The following is a 20,652-nucleotide window of genomic DNA, read 5'->3' as shown; positions in this document are numbered from 1 at the left end:
GGTAACAATGCAGTCTCCTGAGAATCGAAAAAGAGCTCCAGCATGGACCTCACGGGAGTTACTGGATCTGATCGCTATATGAGGAGAGGATTCCGTGCTAACAGAACTCCAGTCCAAAAGACGAAATGAAAAAACATTTGAAAAAATTTCCAAGGCCATGATGGAGAAAGGTCAGACCAGGGGCTCAGTGCAGTGCCGTGTGAAAGTTAAGAAGCTCAGACAAGCCTACCAGAAAACCAAAGAAGCAAACGGAAGGTCCGGGGCAGGGCCGAAAACATGCCGCTTCTACGCTGAGCTGCATGCAATTCTAGGGGGGGTCCGCCACCACTACCCCACCTCTGTCCGTGGATTCTGAGGTGGGGGTGGTAATCTCATCCATGGCTGAGGATTCTGCGGATGGGGAAGATGAGGAGGAGGATGAGCTTGCAGAGAACACACAGCACTCCGTTCTCCCCAACAGCCAGGAGCTTTTTCTCACCCAGATGGAATTACCCTCCCAGCCCTCTCAAGCCACTAGCCCAGACAATGAAGCCATGGAAGCGACCTCTGGTGAGTATACCTTTGTAAATATAAAACATGGTTTAAAAGCAAGCATTTTTTAAAGATTAATTTGCCCTGAGGACTTGGGATGCATTCGTGGCCAGTAGTACAGTTATTGGAGAAGTCTGTTAACATGTCTGGGGATGGAGTGGATATCCTCCAGGGACATCTCCATGAAGCTCTCCTGGAGGTACTCCAAAAGCCTTTGCAGAAGGTTTCTGGGCAGGGCAGCCTTATTCCGTCCTCCATGGTAGGACACTTGACCACGCCATGCATGTAGCAAGTAATCTGGTATCATTGCATGACAAAGCCTAGCTGCGTATGGTCCCGGTGATTGCTGGCATTCAAGCAACATCCGTTCTTTATCTCACTGTGTTATCCTCAGGAGAGTGATATCGTTCATGGTAACCTGGTTGAAATTCAGGAATTTAATTAAGAGGACAGAGATGGCCATTCCTACTGGGCTGTTTTCCTGTTGCTTAAAAGAAATCCTTCCTTGCAGGTAGCCAAGCAGGCGGAGGGGGGCAGGGGATGGCACTGAACTTTTTCGCATTTGGCTAGCAGGGATCTTCCATGATACCTGCCACACGGTGCGGGGAGGGGTAAAGCGATCATCCCAGAGAATTGGATTGTGGGGGTGGTTTCTGCTGCTGCATGTTAACAGGAAAGAAGCAGCACTGAACGGGATTTGCTTGGTATTTGGGAAAGGAGGGCACTGTGTATATGAAGGCTGCAGAAGCTGAAAGACAATGGCTTACCATGGACGCATGCAAGCTGAATTCTGCTGCCCCGACCTGCGTCTGTGAGATCTCTTAACACTAGAGCTGCTGGCACTCAATATTAAGATGCAAAATGCAACCTTGTAGTGAAATCACATGTGCTATGTAAGGTGAATAGTCTTGTTCACCGTGAAAGAGTATAAGCATTGTCCTGTAAAATGTATCTTTTTAAATACTTCTCTCCCTTTTTTCCCTCATTCATGCAGCTGCAAATTTTTCAAGCCTCCCTACTCCATCCTGAAGAGTATCTCAGATAAGGCGCGGAAAAAAAAGATGCGAGACGAAATGTTCTCGGAAATCACGGAAGTGACCCGCAATGAAAGAGCTCATCTGAATGAGTGGAAGGACGTGGTATCAAATTACAGGAGAGATGCCAGTAAACGTGAGGATAGGAGGGACCAACGTGAGGACAGGAGAGACACTCGAGATGAGAGGTGGTGGCAGGAAGATCAGCAGCGGCGGGATGCAACGCTGGGGCTGCTGCGTGATCAAACTGACATCCTACGACGTCTGGTGGAGCTTCAGGAACAGCAGCAGGGTCACAGAGTGCTGCTGCAGCCCCTGTGTAACTACCCTCATCATGTTCCATATCCTCCTCACCCAGACGTGTAAGTATGCGTGGGGGAGGCTCCGTGCTCCCGCCCACTACACCCCCGTGGACAGCCCAACCAAAAGGCTGTCATTATTTTGACATTTTTTTAGTGGCCTTTTCCTTCCCTCCTATCCTCCTCCCAAACCACACCCCGGGCTACCTTGTCAGTTCTCTCCCTCTTTTTATAATGACTTAATAAAGAATACATGATTTTTAAACGATAGTGAATTTATTTGCTTAAGCAAGCTGTAATCAAAGGGGGGAGGGTGGGTTGCTTACAGGGAATGAGTCAATCAAGTTCATCAAGGGGAAACAAACACAGCAGTCACACCGTACCCTGGCCCGTGATGAAACTCGTTTTCAAAGCTTCTTTGATGTGCACTGTTTCCTGGTGTGCTCTTCTAATCGCCCTGGCATCTGGCTGCACGAAATCAGCTGCCAGGTGATCTGCCTCAGCCTCCCACTCTGCCATAAAGGTCTCCCCCTTACTCTCACAGACATTGTGGAGCACACAGAAAGCAGCAATAACAATGGGGACATTGGTTTGGCTGAGGCCTGAGTGAGTCAGTAATGTGCGCCAGTGCACCTTTAAACAGTCAAATGCACATTCTACCACCATTCTGCACTTGCTCAGCCTGTAGTTGAACAACTCCTGACTACTGTTCAGGCTGCCTGCGTATGGCTTCAGGAGCCATGGCATCAAGGGGTAGGCTGGGTCCCCCAGGATAACTACAGGCATTTCAACATCCCCAACTGTTATTTTCTGGTCTGGGAAGTAATTCCCTTGCTGCAGCTGTTTAAACAGAGTAGTGTTCCTGAAGACGCGAGCATCATGAACCCTTCCCGGCCATCCCACGTGGATGTTGGTGAAACTTCCCTTGTGATCCACCAGTGCTTGCAGCACCATTGAGAAGTACCCCTTGCGGTTTACATACTGGGTGCCCTGGTGCTCCGGTGCCAAGATAGGGATATGGGTTCCATCTATCGTCCCCCCACAGTTAAGGAATCCCATTGCAGCAAAGCCATCCACATTGACCTGCACGTTTCCCAGAGTCGCAACCTTTCGCAGCAACAGCTTAATGATTGCTTTGGCTACTTGCATCACAGCAGCCCCCACAGTAGATTTTCCCACTCCAAATTGATTCCTGACTGACCGGTAGCTGTCTCGTGTTGCAAGCTTCCAGAGAGCTATTGCCACTCACTTCTCAATTGTGAGGGCTGCTCTCATCTTGATATTATGGCGTTTCAGGGCAGGGGAAAGCAAGTCACAAAGTTCCATGAAAGTGCCCTTACGCATGCGAAAGTTTCGCAGCCACTGCGAATCGTCCCAAACCTGCAAAACTATGCAGTCCCACCAGTCTGTGCTTGTTTCCCGGGCCCAAAATCAGCGTTCAGTGGCTAGAACCTGCCCCATTACCAGCAGGATCTCCAAAGCGCAGGGGCCCGCGGTTTGAGAGAATTCTGTGTCCATGTCCTCATCACCGCGCTGCCATAGCCACCTCCTCCTCACCTGCCTTTGCAGGTCCTGGTTCAGCATAGGCTGCACAAGAATGCGCGAGGTGTTTACAAAGTCCACGATTGCAGTCTTGATCTGAGCAGGTCCATGCTTGCTGTGCTATAGTGTTTGCACAGTTCACCCAGGAAAAAAAGGCACGAAATGGTTGTCTGCTGCTTTCACGGAGGGAGGGGTGAGGCTGTACCCAGAACCACCCACAATGTTTTTTGCCTCATCAGGCACTGGGATCTCAACCCAGAATTCCAAGGGGCGGGGGAGACTGCGAGAACTATGGGATAGCTATCCACCGTGCAACGCTCCAGAAATCGACGCTAGCCTCGGTACATGGACGTACACAGCCAAATTAATGTGCTTAGTGTGGCCACGTGCACTCGACTTTATACAATCTGTTTTACAAAACCGGTTTATGTAAAATCGGAATAATCCCGTAGTGTAGACATACCCCAAGATGCAGTAGCTAGGTCAACAGAAGAGACATAGCTATACCAACAAATTCCTAGTGTAGACCAGACCTTATCTGACAACAATCTGCAGACAACATTCAACTATTTCTCTCATTCAGCACTGATGCAACTACTGCCTCTAACAGGATACTAGTATGCCTACAAGAGATGGGCTCTTGGATGGGTACCATGATGGCAGATGAAGTCATGTTGATAAATACAAAGTAATGCACATTGGAGAGAAAAAATTTGAACTGAATTAACTATTACTCAAGAAAAGGACCTGGGCATCACTGTAGACAGCTCAGTGAAAACAGCTCAATTTACACCTGTGGTAAAAAAGCTGACAAGCATTGAAAACATAATGCTATTATAAAAATCTCTGGATTAGATGAACTATGGATCCCATACAAAGTTTCATAAGAATTGGCTTAACGTAAATCCTCCTTTGTGCTTTCAGCCCAAATCTTTTTCTATATCACATGATAAAGTAACTAAAGTCCTACTGACTTGTCAATTACTCATTGAATGCACTTGTTAATTTGCTCCCCAAATGGCTGTAGTGATTTTAAAGCCACAATTTTTTATATTTTAATCTAGTAGCTTGTCAGGAGGGCACAAATAACCCATAAAAAGCTTGTAAATTTGTATATGTATTCTATGTTAGGTGATTACACTACACCAGGAATATTCTCATTATAAATCAGTTTCATCCTACCGTCAAAGTCAAATTTTCTATTATATTTTACCTTTCAAGAAGAATCTTGTTCTCTAGTTACCTTTTAGTAAGGCAGAATACCTCTGTGGACAACTGTCAATACAGATCTAGACATACATTTTAGTGAAGAGTCTATTTCCAATGTACATGGGGGTCACTTTTAAAGGCACAGTGATTTAAACTCTTTATATGGAGAAAGGCATTTCCCATAGCTACTGACAATCTGTCAGTAAGTCACCCCTCTTACTGAGTAGAGTAACAACCTGCACTTTCATAACAAAAAATTAAATATTCATCTAACTTGATCACCAGTTTACTGTAAAAAGACTGAATTCTTCCTCCCTCCATGCCCACATCCTCACCTAAAATTAGAAGCAGCAGCAGATCAACCATAGCAGGTACTCTGAAAAGCTAAGATGCACAGTGAACTCCACTAGTTTAAGATAGATTTTTCTACTTTTTAGAAACAAAAAGAATGTAGCCTTCTGCAAGACTGGTGTATGCTCAGATTTTCTTTAGTTACAAAGCTTCTTTGTAACATATTAATGAAATTAAGATCTTACACTTGATTTAGCCCTCAGACTGCCTTCTTAATAAATCTGAACTATCTAATCAATTCAGACATACTTAAGTTAATAAATAAAAATCAATTAAAATTAAGTGCTGAAATATGGCACACTCACACTTGGTAGGTCTATTGAACTCTCTGGATTACATACTAATTGAGAATAAAAGTAGCAGAATCAGGCCTTGCGTGCATAATTATGTATGTATATTCTCAGCGAGGTTAATACTTGATTTCCAGTATACATATTATGAGCTTGATATAGAAATTACTAGGCGAAATTCAGTGTCCTGTGTTATACAAATCACGGTGATCTTAATGGTCCTTTCTGGCCTTTGATAATATTACCTAAAAACTACTAGTCAAAAAGTTTCAAATTACCTCCACTGTAGCTAAAGCTATGTCCACACTAGGAGAGCTTGTATAGTATAGAAATGATATACTATACCACCAAAGTGTACTGTAACAGGGCTCCACTTCCTGCCCCTCTTCCTGGGGCCTGTTTGCTGCCCCTAATAAGGCTCAGAAAGACTTCAGGGCTGTGAAACATCCATGTCTATTTATACAAGGTTCTCCCACCAGCAGTGTCTGTCTATATAGAAATCTTGCAGGATTAGTCACCTCCTTTACAGGCAGAGGCAGTCTTCAGCTAGGAGGCATCCAGTTCTCTTCCTGACTGACTTTGCCCTGGCACCTCCCAGCCTTTATAGCTCTTGGCTTGTCAGGCTAGCAGATGTTGCCAAACCTCAGGCCAGCATCAGGCCTTTTCCATCAGCCCCAATCTCTTTCCCCTGATTGGAGCTGACTGGGCAGGAGCTAATTAGGTGCTTTTGCACCAGCAGCCTGCTACAGTATCTACCGTGGATGCAGACAAAACAGCAAACCACACTCTGTACCAGTAAAAGCAGTTTTGCCAGTGCAGCTGAATCTACACTACAGCATAGCTGTACCGGCAGAAGTCTGTAGTGTAGACAAGGCATAAACTTCCCTTAATGGTATCTACAATCAATAGAGTGTGAATTCAGTTCATCTCCAGGCTCAGAAACAGCTGCTACATGCTCTTCTCCTGAGGGCATTCTGCACCAAAAAGTTAAAAATTCTGCAACCTTTATTTTGCAAATAAATGTGGAGGCTCCAGCATGGCACTGAGGAGAATAGGCCACTGGCTGCACATGGCAGATCACTGTGCAGCTGCCCCCAGGACATGGACTCAGTGGTAAGGCTGCACCCAATCCTGACACATTGCAAGGACTGGGCCTGCCACAGAAACACCCCAGGTCCCTGACCTCCATGTGGGCAGCCAGGCTCAGAAAGGCAGGATCCAAGCATGGAGGGCTTTGTGTTGGGGGACCCAGGTGTGGGTTGAGAGGGTTCTGTGTGGGGCAATCTGAGTGTGGGCAGCTCAGTGGGGAATCTGGCTGCAGGGGGCATCTGGATGCACGGGGTCTTGTTGGGAGGTTCTGGGTGCAATGGTAATGGGACTCTGAAGGGGGATACAGGTGAAGGTGGTTGGGGCTCTCGGCAGAGAAGTCTGGGTTGGGGGACAGAGCTCAAGAGTGAGGTATGGGGAGCTCAGTGGGGGGGGTTAGAGATGCTCAGGGAGTGGGGCTCTGTGATGTGGGGATCCACGTGCAGCTGGTTGGGGCTCGGTGGGGATCCAGGTGTGGGTGGCTCATTGAGGTGGTCCAGGTGCAGAGGGAGTGGGGGTTCTGAGTGAGAATGAGGGCTGAGACTCAGCAGGAGGATCTGGAAATGAGGGGGTCTGGATGCATGAGGGTGGGTCAGATGGGGGAGAAGTTCCATGTACGAGGGTCAGGTGGAGACGAATTTGCAGAGCTTCCTGCAGCCGGGGGGAGAAATCAGGGGGTGTGTCTGACCCGCCCCAGACGCCATACAGGCAAAAAGAAAATCCCATCCTCCCCAGCCCAGCTGGGACTAGCAGCTAAGCCTAATACAAGGTAGGAGCCACCAGCGCGTCTTCCCCAGTCCCGCCTCCTGCCCCACAGTGATTTCTCTCTCTGCCAGCTGCCCTTGACACCCGAAACATACTGATGGTGACGGTCACGTGACTGACCTTTTGGCTTTTTTTTGCTTCCCTGCCAGAAAGTCATTTTTTTTTGCAGGGAAGCAAAGAAATCTGTGGACAACATAAATTCTGCACATTACTCCCCCAGGAGTAAGACTCATATGCCTGACATTTTTCTGAAGCTACTATCAGGCTTTACAGAATTTCAGCTTTCACAAAAAAAGGTCTAAGTGTTATACTTGCATCAAATGGCTCAAATTTTGAGCTAAGAAACCAGCAAAGATGTCTGGGGGTAGTCTTCAGTGGACAGCTAACCTGAGGTTTTAGCCCTGCCATCCTTATCATCCACCCAGAAAGCCATCTGACCAGGCTTCGGAGGTGCTTTGAGCCTGGGCTGGCTTACATGGCTGGATGCCAAGGTCAGTATCCTAAGTTTGGCTGAAACATGCCCACTTTGCAATGAGGAAGCAGGTAAAAATCCAAGTCACTCTGCTGACAGTCCTACCATGCATATCCCGCAGTTCCTCACGAGGGTCAGGCAAGTTGTACAACTGACAAGGAAAGAATCCTAGAGCATCTCAGCACAAAGAAGCATGGGCTTTGATCCCAGATATACACTGACAAGTGCAGAAGCAATGAGGACATAATATTACAGGTAGTGATTTGCTATGGGGATGCTCACAAATGGACTATACTAACCATCATGCCACTCACCCAGGTTAACAGTGCAGTGAAGACTTATCTTATATGACTCCTACAACACTATCTCCAAAATATGGGACCTGCCCTAACCTCTTCCTTTCATTAAGATATTACAATTTCATTTGTCATAAGAAAGGAAAGGGAGTTTTACAGATCTGTAATGACTCATTCTGGTGCTTTAAGTGGTTAGTATTTGAGAGAGGACCCTCAATTACTTTAATCCCAAAGAACCAAATGCAATCAAAGAAAGTTTAGTTAAGTCCATCAGCATACATCTACACTAGCGAGCTTACAGCAGTGACACTGCCAGATCACTCCTGTAGCTGCCCTATGCTAGCAGGAGTGAGCGCGCCACTTGACATAATAAAACCGCCTCCTTGAGTGGCAATAATGTCTGAGGGAGAAGCTCTCCTGTCAACAGTTCTGTATAGTCCAGTGTTTCTGCTGGTACAAGTTATGTCACTCGGGGGAGGGAGAAGTGATTTTTTTACACTCGAGCAATTTAAGTTATACCGACAAACGTGTTAGTGAGACAAAGCCTAAAACTAGTTCAGTGTAGTGTAGGCATGGCTGAAAACCCACCAAATGGGAGCCTAGCTCAAGGAGTCCAGTAGAGCTCTCATAGGATGCACAATCCACAGTGATTGTGGCTTCTTATTCTGGTGATCCACACGGGTGAAGTTTGGAAAAGTACCCCCACCTTTTTTACACCCTAATTCTGCCTTTGTTGATCACATTAACTCACACAAACATCCCTGATCCAACTATAACCACCTCTGTAAATAAAATTAGCTAATTCAATTTTTCACAAATTTAGTTTGAGCTATTGTAATCCCTTCAATTGTAAAATTACAAGAGCTTTCATTTTCAGTGCTTAAGAAACAAAACTAGTTGTAATGTTAAAGAGCTTGGTGCGATACTGCTTCAGTTCCTTTATAAAAAGTAGAAATACAGCAAAGTCCCAATCACTTAAACAGCAACTACATTGCTCACAAGAAAAATAATAATAAATAATAATAATGAAGAAGTGCCTTTGACTAGCACAAGTAAATGCCCAGGAGCAGAATTAAGCTACATTAAGTCCCAGTTAAAGTCTGATCTTTTTTCTAAAGAATTCCCCAACGCATCACTTTGCAACACAGAAGGCGTCAGCATCTGGAAGCACGGAACAGGAGAGTTTCAAGGGAAAGCGCTCTGGAAGCGGACACACACCAGACACCAACGCGGCTCTGTTAGGAGGTCACTGGGGACGAACTGCGGCGACTCAGGTTTTTTCCCAGAGCAGGTATCCCGGGGTTGCTCCCAAGACCAAGCGCGGCCACCCGGATCAGCGCCGGGCTCTCTAGGCAGGAAGCGCCCGCGGTGCCTTTCAGCGGCGCCGGCAAGAGTCCACGACGCCCCGTTGGCGCGCGACGCTCCTCCTTAGACCTCAACTCCGAGCCTCCATGAGCATCGCCCCCGCCTCGCGCTGCCGCAGGGCCCCAGCGCCGAGCACCGGCAAGCGGCCTTCCCGCCGTATGACACCTGGCCCTAACGAACGGGGGGCGGGACACAGCGCGGCAGGGGGGAGCCTGCCCCAAGGGACCCCGCCGCCTCCGCGCGCACCAGGTCAGGGCTCCCGCCCGCTTTCCCCTGCCAGGTCATGTCACCTCCCTCCACTGCCCTCCCACCCCCGTAGCCCCGCTCCCGCGGAACCTTTACCTAGGTCGGCTCCGCTCGCCGCTGGCTCCCTCCCGCCTCCGCCTGAGCGCGTGGTTCGGACTCCAACGGAGCAACCCTCCTCTTCGCCCGCTAGTGCCTCAGAAACCTTCCCGGCACCCCCCGCGCCTATCGCTCCGGGTCACATGCCGCTGACGGCACCGCCCACTCCTTCCTTCCCCCCACCCGCTCTTGACTCGCCTCAACTCTGCCCCTTTTACGCCCGCCCACTCACTTCCGCTCCACTTCCCTCCCCATCCCGCAACTTCCTTTCCCTCGACGGCATCTCCTTCCGGGTTCGCCTGCCGCGCGGTGTATTGTGGAGAGAAATCTCTTTCCCTCCTCCCTTCAACCCACCGAGTCCCCTTGGGGCGCATGCGCAATAGCAGCCTCCCATCTTTCTCCCAGGCAGAGCCAGAGACTCACAGCAGCAGTAGCAGCAGCTGATGATGAAGACGAGAGAGGGGGGGACTGGGGGACCTTTTATTTATATTGTTAAAGGGACAGAGCACTAATTCCATCTTGAATTGGTGTGTGTGGAGGGGGAGGGGGTTGGTGTGAGGAGCCTGAGTTTCTCCCCCCAGCCCAGCCCTGCTAGAGGATCCCAGGGAGACACAGGGAGAGAAGGAGAGTTTCTTCCCCCCCTTGGCCGTCAGAGGAGAGAGAAAGAGACCAAAAGCCTCTTAGCAACACAGCCCCTTCTCTCTCTGCTAATGCTGCTTGGCCCTGGCTGGAGACACCTCACCAACACACACACACGAGCAGCAGCCAGTTCACTAGCTCCCCCACCCCCTGCTCTCCCCTCCTCCCCCTTTATTACCCTTTGTGTGTGTCTCTTTCTCCACTGCTCCAGGGAAGGGAATAAAAGTGGGGTGCAGCCAAGGTAAGTGTGTTTGTGTGTGGGGAAGCAATACCGCCTCCCAGCTCTGCCTCTCGCTCTAGGGCAGGCAGTTTTGGGGGCTGGGGGTTGGGAAGGTGTTTGTTTTCTGGATCCATCTTTTAGCTTTGATGATAGTTGGATTGTTTACTGGTTTGGCAAAGTGGCTTATTTTTCCTGCTCCAAATGAAACACTTCAGTTTTGTGTCTTACTCTAATCTTCATGCCCCCCTTTGGGCAGAAGATATTATAGTGTTCATATCTGTCACTTTTTACTCACTCTTTGAGGAAGTGGAAACCTTTCTCTGTGTCCTGCCTCAGTTTTATTTATTTTTCAGTTAATGAGGAAATGTCATGGAGTAGATGATGATCAGGCATTGCTAGTGGTACCCTCAAGTGTGTTCCAATATCTCTCTCTTTTTGGAGCTGCTTCTGATTTGGGGATTTGCTGTTTCTGGGAGCTGTATTTGTCTTTTGGTTTTCATGGGTAGTTGTCTTTTTAATAAATAGTTTTTCTGTGTAGAGAAGTAGGTGAAGTATTAAAAGGTGTTTGGGCCAAGGTTTGTTTTATTTATGATTTCTTTCAAATGTGCATATATTTCGTATGTCAGAATAAGAAATTCAAATGACAAAAAGAATAATATGGAGCTGGAAGCACTTTGGAATTTATCATCTGTCTTTGTTTTGTGTAGTTGCATGTTGCCATTGTTAACAATCTGAATAAATAAACTTAGTTACATAATCATTAAGGCCCTGATCCTACAAAGATTTATATACTTACTTTACTTTAAGCATCTGAGTAGTCCCTATATAGAACTACTCTAATATATAAATATTAGCAAGATCAGGGCCTATGCAATAAATCATCTCAATACTTAGCTAGAGTAAACAGTTAGCTTCTGTTAAAATTTTTATGTTAATTTTTTTTCATGGTTTTCTGATAGGAAGGCCAAACCTGTCCAGCAGTATTTATGCTGCGCTAGATAGTTGTCTGGCTTAGGTACCACTTTCATTTTAACTAACCAGTTTCTTTATTAATGTAAGATTCACATGTCAAAAAAATCTGAGTTTTGTGTGACTTAGGATGACAATAAAACTTCTGAATATATTTTCAGGACAACATCAGAAAAGTCCTATTAGAGTCATAAGAATCCAGAAGAAAGAGTTTAGGAGTTAATGATAAACTGGGTTTGTATTTCAATGTCATCTTTTTTACAAGGACACTTGTTTTAAAAAACACCATTGTCTGCGAATAATTTGTGTTTGTTTTTCATGTAACTGTCTTTTAAAAAGAGAACTATGTGCTTTTAATTTAGTAAATAATGCAACGTATTTCTGAACTGTGAGGTAGGCCAGGGATTGTGCATTTCAGTGGGGCATCTCAGCAAAATGGGATTCAGCTTCATATATGCATCTTTATCCTGTATTTGAAGAGGAATACACAAAAAAGTCTTCACTTGTAAATGCTTATGTATCTCTTATCCCATAATTTGCATCAGCAAAAAATATTTTGGGTAAAGCAGCAATATCATGATCAAGTTGGCAATATGAAAACAACAATTTGATCAAGTTGGAAAGGATTGTAGGAAAATAAATTTAGAAGGATACTTGACAAATATTGTTAGAGATTGGAGTAGCAAATGTTACTATAGTTCGGTAGAATTGTCTTGCTTTTAGTTTTCTATTTCGCTTGTGAAGACAAAACAACTTGCTGTATTCAGAATTATTTAAAAATCAAATTTGTAAAGTAATATTTCTTGTAAAGATCAGCAAATATGTATAGTTCTTGAGAACTGTGGTTGTTTATTTATTTTACTACAAGCAACAGTGGAAACACACAACTAAAAGCTTATCCAGGAATAACATTTTTTTCATGTTTCATACCAACCTGCTATCCTGTAAATAGTTCTTTTCTTACTCTGAGTTACCGTTGATGTTTTTCATTTGCACATAGAAACCTATGTATTATGTTCAAGATTATGCCCCCAGTATCAGTGTTATTTCAAGTCCATCTGCAATTTGTTGTGCAAACACAGATATTCAGATGGATAATTTGTTATTTATTACCTAGGGCAACACTTTCTTTACTGGTTTAATGTTAAAAAATATGTAAATTAAACTGGTTTCTCAGTAAAAACAAATGAGTAAAATTTCTGAAATCCCAGTTTTGATTTGTTAACCCAATATTTTGACAGATTCTTCTCCATAGAGTGGAACTATGTTTGAAACCTTAGCTTGCTTAGGCTCTGATCCTACAGTCAGGTCTCTGCTGGCAGACCATCACTGATTTCACTGGAGCTTATCTTGTGGAATATAGGTCCAAGGCCTTGGATGATAATCCATTCAGAGCAGGGACAGTCTATTTCTGTGGCTTATAGTGCACTATGCTGCAAGAAGGCCTTAACTCGAATAGGGCTTTACAGGATGCTGCCATAATATGAAATATTTAATAATTTTCTAAGAACTACATCTATCAACTGGAATCATGGGAAACTGTTAGGCACCAACAATTATTACTAAGTAGCAATTTTTTTGTTCTGTTTTTAAGTCTTTATGCTAATATCATAGGAAAATTTTCAAGATTTTTGATTTTTTTTTTTAGGCATTGAGGAACATCTATGTATTTTTCCCTGTTGCGTAACTGGATCATTTGTATATCCAACATTAGTAATTATTTTTTGTGTCTCTTATTCATTTTCTTTACCAAAAATGTATGTCTGGAAAGTTAATTTTGAATTTATAAGGAATCTACAATAACTATATTTAGGCTATACCAGATTAACAACAAGGAAAACATTTAAAGATCTTATTCAGGCCAGACCCGTACCTCGATATTTTTAAATTAAAAATTATCTGTCTTTTCTTGCTTATCCAGTACTAACTTTGTGATCAGTTTATTGGTTTGTTAGTTAATTTAGGTGAGCATGCTGATCTTTATTTTAATCAGATATAAAGGTTTTTGTAAAGCAGTGTTATTGTTCCCCTTAAACAAAACTTATTACCTTTCTCCGGTCCTGACCCTTGCTCTCTTCATTGGGAGTTTAGTGTTCTCTGCATGTCTTAGGAAAAAACGAGCCTTTGTGGGATCATTAACAACTTTACTAACAAAAAACTGTCTGTTTTATTTTTCATTCATGCTTTTTTTTACTAATCTGTCAATAGACTGTTTCACTATATTCTTCACAGTGATTTTATGTATGGGAGATCAGCATTCAGAAACTCGTTGCTTGAACGCAACCAGTAACTACAGTGTTAGCTTGTGAATCAGCATTAAGTCCTTGACCTCACTCCTGCAAGCTGCTCTTTGGTGGTAGATCCTTGTGCCCATGTGGAGTTCCATTGACTTCAGTGGGGCATCATGCAGTGTAAGAGCCCACAAGTGCAGTTCTCAGAATAAGGGCCTTAGTTATAAATGGCCTAGGGTAAAATTTTCAAAAATGCTTACATCTCATTTTCAAAGTGACTTATAGACACTTAGAAGCCAAAATCTCATTGACTTTCAGTGAGACTTAGGAGATAAGAGCTTAAGTTACTTTGAAATTGAGACGTGGGCCCTTAGTCACGGAGGCTTTTGAAAATGAATTCCCCAATTTTGGTTTCATTGAAATCAATGAGAGTTTTGACAGTCACTTCAACAGGAGCAAGACACAGCTCACAATAGAGAGCCTTCTTTACTTTTCATTTGTTAGTGTCTGTAAAAAAAATTTTTCAGTTTGTTACCTGGATTAATGTTACTCATACAGCTGCCAATAAGGTTAATTTAGCTTGTATAAGAACAAAATACACATTATTTATTAAAAGGAACATGGAATGAAATTGTACAAAAAGATTGGAGCCTTAGATCTACTTTCCTGTAATACATAAGGGGTTTCAGTGTTTAAGTACAGTTAATGCAAATAAATTGTGCTAATATTTTAACTAACTTTAGCAGTTATGACCCCAAATCATTCTTTGATTGTTAATTACATTTATATAGTATCTATTTTTAGATTAACCACCTAAAAGTGAGAGGGAGGTTCAGGCCTTATACTCATGAATTCATTAGCTTCTTTGCTAATGCTGCCTAAACAGAGTGAAGTGTAAGATAATTATGAAGTTGTGTGTGTGTATGCATGTGTGTGTATACAAACACGTCTTAAATTATTCTTAATCTAATATCTGGTTATGCTGGCTGAAGTTTTTTTTTTTTAAAAGGAACTGTATGGCTCAGGGAGTTGATAATGGAGTACATCTAGATTGTTGACTTGAATCCAGCAAGAGGAACCAAAGTCACTACCATGTCATAACTAGTCATTGACCTTTCTGAAATATGTTGACCATCCCAGTTCAGCTCCTAGATGACAGATGTCCACATCACAAAAATCTCCATTACTTCCTATCTTTCTCATCTGAATGGAAGGTGACGTGAATGCCCCTCTCATCACTAGAGGTGGTTCATCTGAAATAGGATTGAGGCTCATTGTCATGACAGTTCAGAGAAGTTCTTGAATTGCTGGTACTACTTCAGTTTTCTGGAGAAAAAGAGGATTCAACCCTGTCAAGTTGGCACTCTTTTCATGACCACCACTAATGTCTTTAAAAACTGAATAGGTGATATTTTTGAAAATTCTTTTAGAAGTTTATATTAATTTCCATTAGAACAGAAAATAAAGGATTAATTCATTTTTCTGGGATTAAGATGTGGAATGCACTGTTATCATTTTACTACAGCAGAGTTAATTTTCTTGTACAGAGATGATTTAAACATGTTAACGCTATTGCTGGTAACTAAACCCTGCAGAGCTGATTATTCATTTTATTTGTTTTATTCCAGAGTAAGAGGAGAGTCAGGTCCAGTATTTTTAAGATTAAAATTCTCAGGTTTTCAGACAATTGTAGATTTTCATAAACCTAAGCATTTAAGTCAGAAGTTGCTTTTGTGATTTATCAAAGAACTTGACAGTTATTTGAAATGAAAATTGAAGCTTCAGTTTTAGGGTCTTTCAGTCATTGCGTAACTAGCCTAGCTGCTCTAAAAGTGAAGAGAAATTCCCAAGTGGGGGAACCAGAACAGTTGTCAACTGTTTGCACAACAAATCCTTCTGGATCAAATGGTGATATTCTCAACATTTAAATAAAGAGAAGCTTGCAATAATGTTGCCACACACGTTGCTGCCAAAGGAAACAAATATAAGGATAGCTAAGAGAAAAATAGAACTGATCAGTATAATAGAATTTAAACATAAATCTATATAATAAATGTGATTAGTTTTACTATCTTCATTTATAATACTTCATTTTTTCATAGATTGCAAGGAAATTTTAATTTGCTCATAATTTTAATTAATAATTTTAAGCTACTGTGGGGTATTAATAACTTTTGCATTTTGTTTTCCTTTAAATGAAGTAGTATGTATGTATGTGTACAATTCTTGATCCTACAAGGACTTATACCTAATTTTACACATCCCACTGAATGGCACATGCTTATGTCTTCGTAGGACTGTGACCATACTAGGTACCAGCTACATCAAACAACTGATGTGTTTCAGCCCTTTCTTACATATTCTTACTACCAAGTATGTGATTGAGATTAACATACGGTTTAACAGTTTTAAATGATGTTCTGAGGTTCTCATCCTGCAGAGCCTTATGGATGTGCTCAATTTTATTGACTTGAGTGAGATTTCTTATCTGTGTGAAGTTAAGCCTGCAAGTAAATCTTTGCAGGATCAGGGCCTAAAATCTTTTAACTACTTTCTTAATAGAAAGAAGAATTTTTATGTATGTAGTGCTTTTACTAAGATAACATCATGTTATAAAAAGTAGTTGAGCAGAGTAATCCATGACGAAGGTTATAAAGTTTTCAGATGTTTGTGGCAAACTCTGGATTTTGTCAGCATAGAATTTCCTGTTTGGGTGTTTCGGAGTTTCATTATGGCGTGGGAAGGTTGTTTCATGGGATAAAACATGAGTTTTGTTTGACAGTGAAGATTTGAAAAAATGGAAATGTAGATTTAAATTGATAATGACATATAATTTAAGTATGTTGTAATTGACTCAACACTATTCGAAATAAGAAATTATTTCAATACTAGACTATATTAATATTTCAAAGTTTGATAAAACATTCCATTTTGAAGTATAGAACAAAGCATTTGAAAAATGTTCTGTTTTGCAGTGCTCTTTTGAAAAGTTTTATTTAAGTTTTGAAGGATTAGATCAAGTTTCTCCAGGATAGTCCTTATTGGAAAATTTAAATCATCCTTCTCAGAAAATGAAATATAATCAAATTCCAGTTTAGAACTGTCTTAGTTTTTTGTTTTTGTTTTTTTTTTTCATATTCTAACCTTTACTGTTTCAAAATATTTTCCTTCTTTTAACATTTTGTCGCACAAGTTCTTGATGAAGGGTTTCTTGGCCATTTTAGAAGCTGTAATCTAGTTAAAAGGTTTGTTTATATTTCCCATCTCTGTTCTGTTGACGATATTAGAATGCAGGCCAGAGCCAGACATCTAACTGTTTATAACATTCAAACTTCAATTAAAGCTACAGGGTTCAGTTTACTAAATATCAATAGGTTCATGCCTGCTTCAAATAATTACCAGGAATTATGGAAGTAGTATGATAGCCTATAGTTCCTTTCCTCCCCCAATACGCTACTCAGAAACTCTATATTTTGTTATTTGTATTTCACACATAGAAGGCCTACATACATTTATTGGGTTTCAAAAATTTTGGTTCACACTTGGGTGTGGTAGTATATATATAATGATTGTTATGGTTCAAGTCCTTTCTGGGGACAAATTTCCACTGACTTGAATAGAAGTTTTGCCCCAGTTAGGATTGCAGAATACATCTCTGCCTCGATATAACACAACCCGATATAACACGAATTCTGATATAACACGGTAAAGCGGTGCTCCGGGGGGGTGGGGGGCTGCACACTCTGGTGGATCAAAGCAAGTTCGATATAATGCGGTTTCACCTGTAACACGGTAAGATTTTTTTGGCTCCTGAGGACAGCGTTATATCGAGGTAGAGGTGTACTTGTTTTTAGCAGATATCAAAATACATTTAACTTAATCAGCACATAGGCTGTGGTCCAAATATAAACTGGCTTTAACTGTTCTCTGATAAGATGACTTAGATCTTCAGAACTATGAAGTCTCTCCTTCTCAATTCAGCATGAGCATATACTGTAGCTCTGTTTTTGATAAAGAAGAATTTAACCATTTACAATTAGTATGTTACAATTTTTTAAGTTTATGAATTCATAATATTGATTATTTTAATTTAATACATTATATTCCAATCTGATAGTGCTGGTAGTGGGTTATGTTGTTTTTAAATGTTAAATTGTTGGAATGCTTTTTTAAACCAGTAAAATCACTTGCAAAGTGATTCATTCTTAAACTTGCCTATAATTCTGTTCAGGATGTATTGGCTAGTCTGCAGATGCTCTGTTTATTGTGTTTTCGTCTGCGGTTGGTATACTTATAGCATCTCTGTTATGGCATTTTTAAAGAAAACATTGTTCATTATCATATCTTGGATATGTAGAATTGCTATTACTGCCTTTCTATAGAATATACTTTTATACTGTTGCTATTATTAATATGGCATCTTCATTTGATCATTGTATTTGATATTGTGTACTAAAGTATATGTATGTGAAATATTTATACTAAGGAGAAACGTAAAAGGCCTGATCTGCTCTCATTGAAGTTGATGGTAAAATATTCATTAACTTAAATGGGAGATTGATCAGGTCCTAAATTTGAATTTTGCATGACTTCTGACTTCAAGAAGGTATTATAAAATAAACTGTTCTTACCATGATAAGATCCAAAAAGTAGGGAAGCAGACATTCCATTTATATTAAATAGCAACTACTTAATTTATAATCCATTTAGGAAAATATTCACACTTTGAATATTTAGCTTTGAACCTGTACGTAAAATAACATCTCTGTTGCTTATACTCTCGATAGCTAAGACTGAAAAGTTATTGATCAGTCTTTAGCATTTTTTTGTCATTACAAATATGTATTTGAATTAAATACTGTACTAGGAAACTGTGCACACAAGTTAATATAATTAATCAATATGCTGTAAGCAGTAAAGAATGTAGAAGAAATAAAAGCAAAATATCATTGTAAATCTGGAGTTTAAAAAGTAATTTGTAAGCATTTTTATCCCAGTAAAGTGATAATAGTACACAGGAGCTACTTGTTTTTCATAAATAACTTTTAATTATCAGGATGAATAATGTAATAAATATTCTATACCAAGAAAATAAATTGGTAAACAACCAATAAGGTATTGTTTACACCTAAAGTTTGAAAATTATGAGCATTACTGATATTTGAAGTTTATTTCCTGCTGGATCAGCATTGGCAAAATGTATGTTTTTTTGTTTTTCAAACCTTGAAACAAAGGTTCAGGTTCATCAAAATGATTCTGAAATACATTTGTTCTTTGGAAAATTGTAATTAATATGACATGCCTACCTTTTTATTTTCTGTTGAAACCAGTAAAATATAAATAAGAATTTGAGTGGTAATTTACAGCTTCTGATGTTTACAAGAAACCAGTATAGTACTTTATAAACACTAGATTTTCTGATTTATAGTATCTTTTTAGTATATTTCCTGAGTGATTTTTGGTTTTGTAGCAGAAGAACGGAAATTGAAAAATATTTCACAAACTTCTTAACTGTCACTGTTTTGGTTGAAATCATCAAAGTTTAAATGTAAAGGACATGAATGCAAAGTCATTAATATCTCTCCAATGACTCATCATTTTGATGAATCTGCACCTTGAACTGCAAAAGCCTTAAGGAAGGGCACTTCAACTTGTCATTAATTTGGAAGGTATTCCTCTTACTCGAAAAGAAATTATGTTTAAAGCCTCAATGCTGAACCCTAATGACAATGGGATTCCATCTGGGATAGGGATCCTCATCAGTAAATCATAATGCAGGATCAGGGACTCTACCAGTATATCATCATGCAACTTTTCTGGAAGGAATTGCATGCTAGGACAGACCCATTGGTCCATCTAGTCCAATATGCTGTCTCTGGCAGTGGACAGAATCAGATGTACACAAATTCCAATAGTAATTTGGTTGTAGAGCAGAGTGATTATAGATATAGTTTCTACCTAATCTCTGTGCCCTGTAACATTAATGTTTATATCCCTTCCCTTTTTTATTATTATTTTTAGCTTTTGTGATCACTCTCTTAACTCTGAATGTTTGTATTTATCCATATACATGTCCAGTCCTCTTTTCGCCTTGCTAAGATGTTTATCTTAAGTGCTTGTATGTTCCCCATTACTGTGATATCTGAGCATCAAACTTTAACTCATCAAGTGAAGCGAGGTCTAATACTCAACTCAATTTGTTTGCCTTAACATGATAACTTTTGAGCTCTGCCTCCATCCATTCCAAAATTACAAGGAATCTTGTAGACATCAGTGGGCACAATCCAACTGATTGTGGTGCAGATTGGCACACTGGAAAAGCCTGATTCACAAGACTGCCTCACTCCACAGGCAAAGGAGTCCCCCTGCCAGCCCCTGTTGCTTCCTAAGCATGTCAGAAGAGAACTTTACAGAGAGAGTTTATTTCAGGGTGGGGGAGCAGGAAGCAGGGGGCAAGAGTGGGTGAGTGGAAGCAGCAGGGATTGTATGGGGTGTCAAGAATAGACCTGAGTGGTGTATACGGGAGAAAGTGGACTTAGTGATGGGGAGGAAAGCACAAACTCAGAAGGAGAGTGGGTGCAGGTGTGAGGGGAGCAAAGCAGGCATCCTCAAGGGAATGGAGGGTTGAGGAGTGGTGATGATGAGGGAAGCAGGGATCTAGACAGCAGGGAATTGGGTGACTGGGTAGGCATGGCAGAAGATGCCTGGAGTGAAGATGCGGGTGGAGCAGAGACCCAGAGGAGGGGGAATGGAAATGAGGGGGAGTCACACAGCACCTCTATCATGGGAATGGAGAATGAGGGACAATGATATGGGGAGAGGGGCATGATGGATGGGGTGGCCAGGGAAGGGTAACACACACACACAGTTTGTGGGGGTGTGAAATAAGGAATGTAAAGGAACTCCTGCTAGGTGTAATTTGCTTGGCCCACAAAAGCAGTGAAGGGTGTTCCCCCTTGCATGTTTATCCTAACAACACCCTTGTGAGGTAGGGAAGTGCTATTTATTCCT

General features: G+C 41.6%; 2 protein-coding genes across 13 annotated transcripts in view; one reads left to right on the top strand and one right to left on the bottom strand.

Moving 5' to 3' along the window:
- Positions 1-9,728, bottom strand: part of ORC4 (origin recognition complex subunit 4) — a 58,583-nt gene extending 48,855 nt beyond the window's left edge. For 3 of the 6 annotated variants that reach the window (XM_050969303.1, XM_050969304.1, XM_050969308.1), the window contains exon 1: positions 9,583-9,728. The gene's annotated coding sequence lies outside the window, so the exon portion shown is untranslated. The remainder of the gene's footprint in view (positions 1-9,582) is intronic. The other 3 variants (XM_050969302.1, XM_050969306.1, XM_050969309.1) reach the window with 1 other exon arrangement.
- Positions 9,729-9,898: 170 nt separating this feature from the next.
- Positions 9,899-20,652, top strand: part of MBD5 (methyl-CpG binding domain protein 5) — a 240,630-nt gene continuing 229,876 nt past the window's right edge. For 4 of the 7 annotated variants that reach the window (XM_050969164.1, XM_050969165.1, XM_050969159.1 and 1 more), the window contains exon 1: positions 9,900-10,462. The gene's annotated coding sequence lies outside the window, so the exon portion shown is untranslated. Of the gene's footprint in view, positions 10,463-20,652 lie in introns of all 7 variants that reach the window. The other 3 variants (XM_050969162.1, XM_050969160.1, XM_050969167.1) reach the window with 2 other exon arrangements.

The sequence above is a fragment of the Gopherus flavomarginatus genome, chromosome 10 (assembly GCF_025201925.1).
Source record: "Gopherus flavomarginatus isolate rGopFla2 chromosome 10, rGopFla2.mat.asm, whole genome shotgun sequence".
Classification (NCBI taxonomy): domain Eukaryota; kingdom Metazoa; phylum Chordata; order Testudines; family Testudinidae; genus Gopherus; species Gopherus flavomarginatus.
The sequence above is the reverse complement of the archived record's forward strand: the minus strand, read 5'-3'. Positions and strand labels throughout refer to the sequence as shown.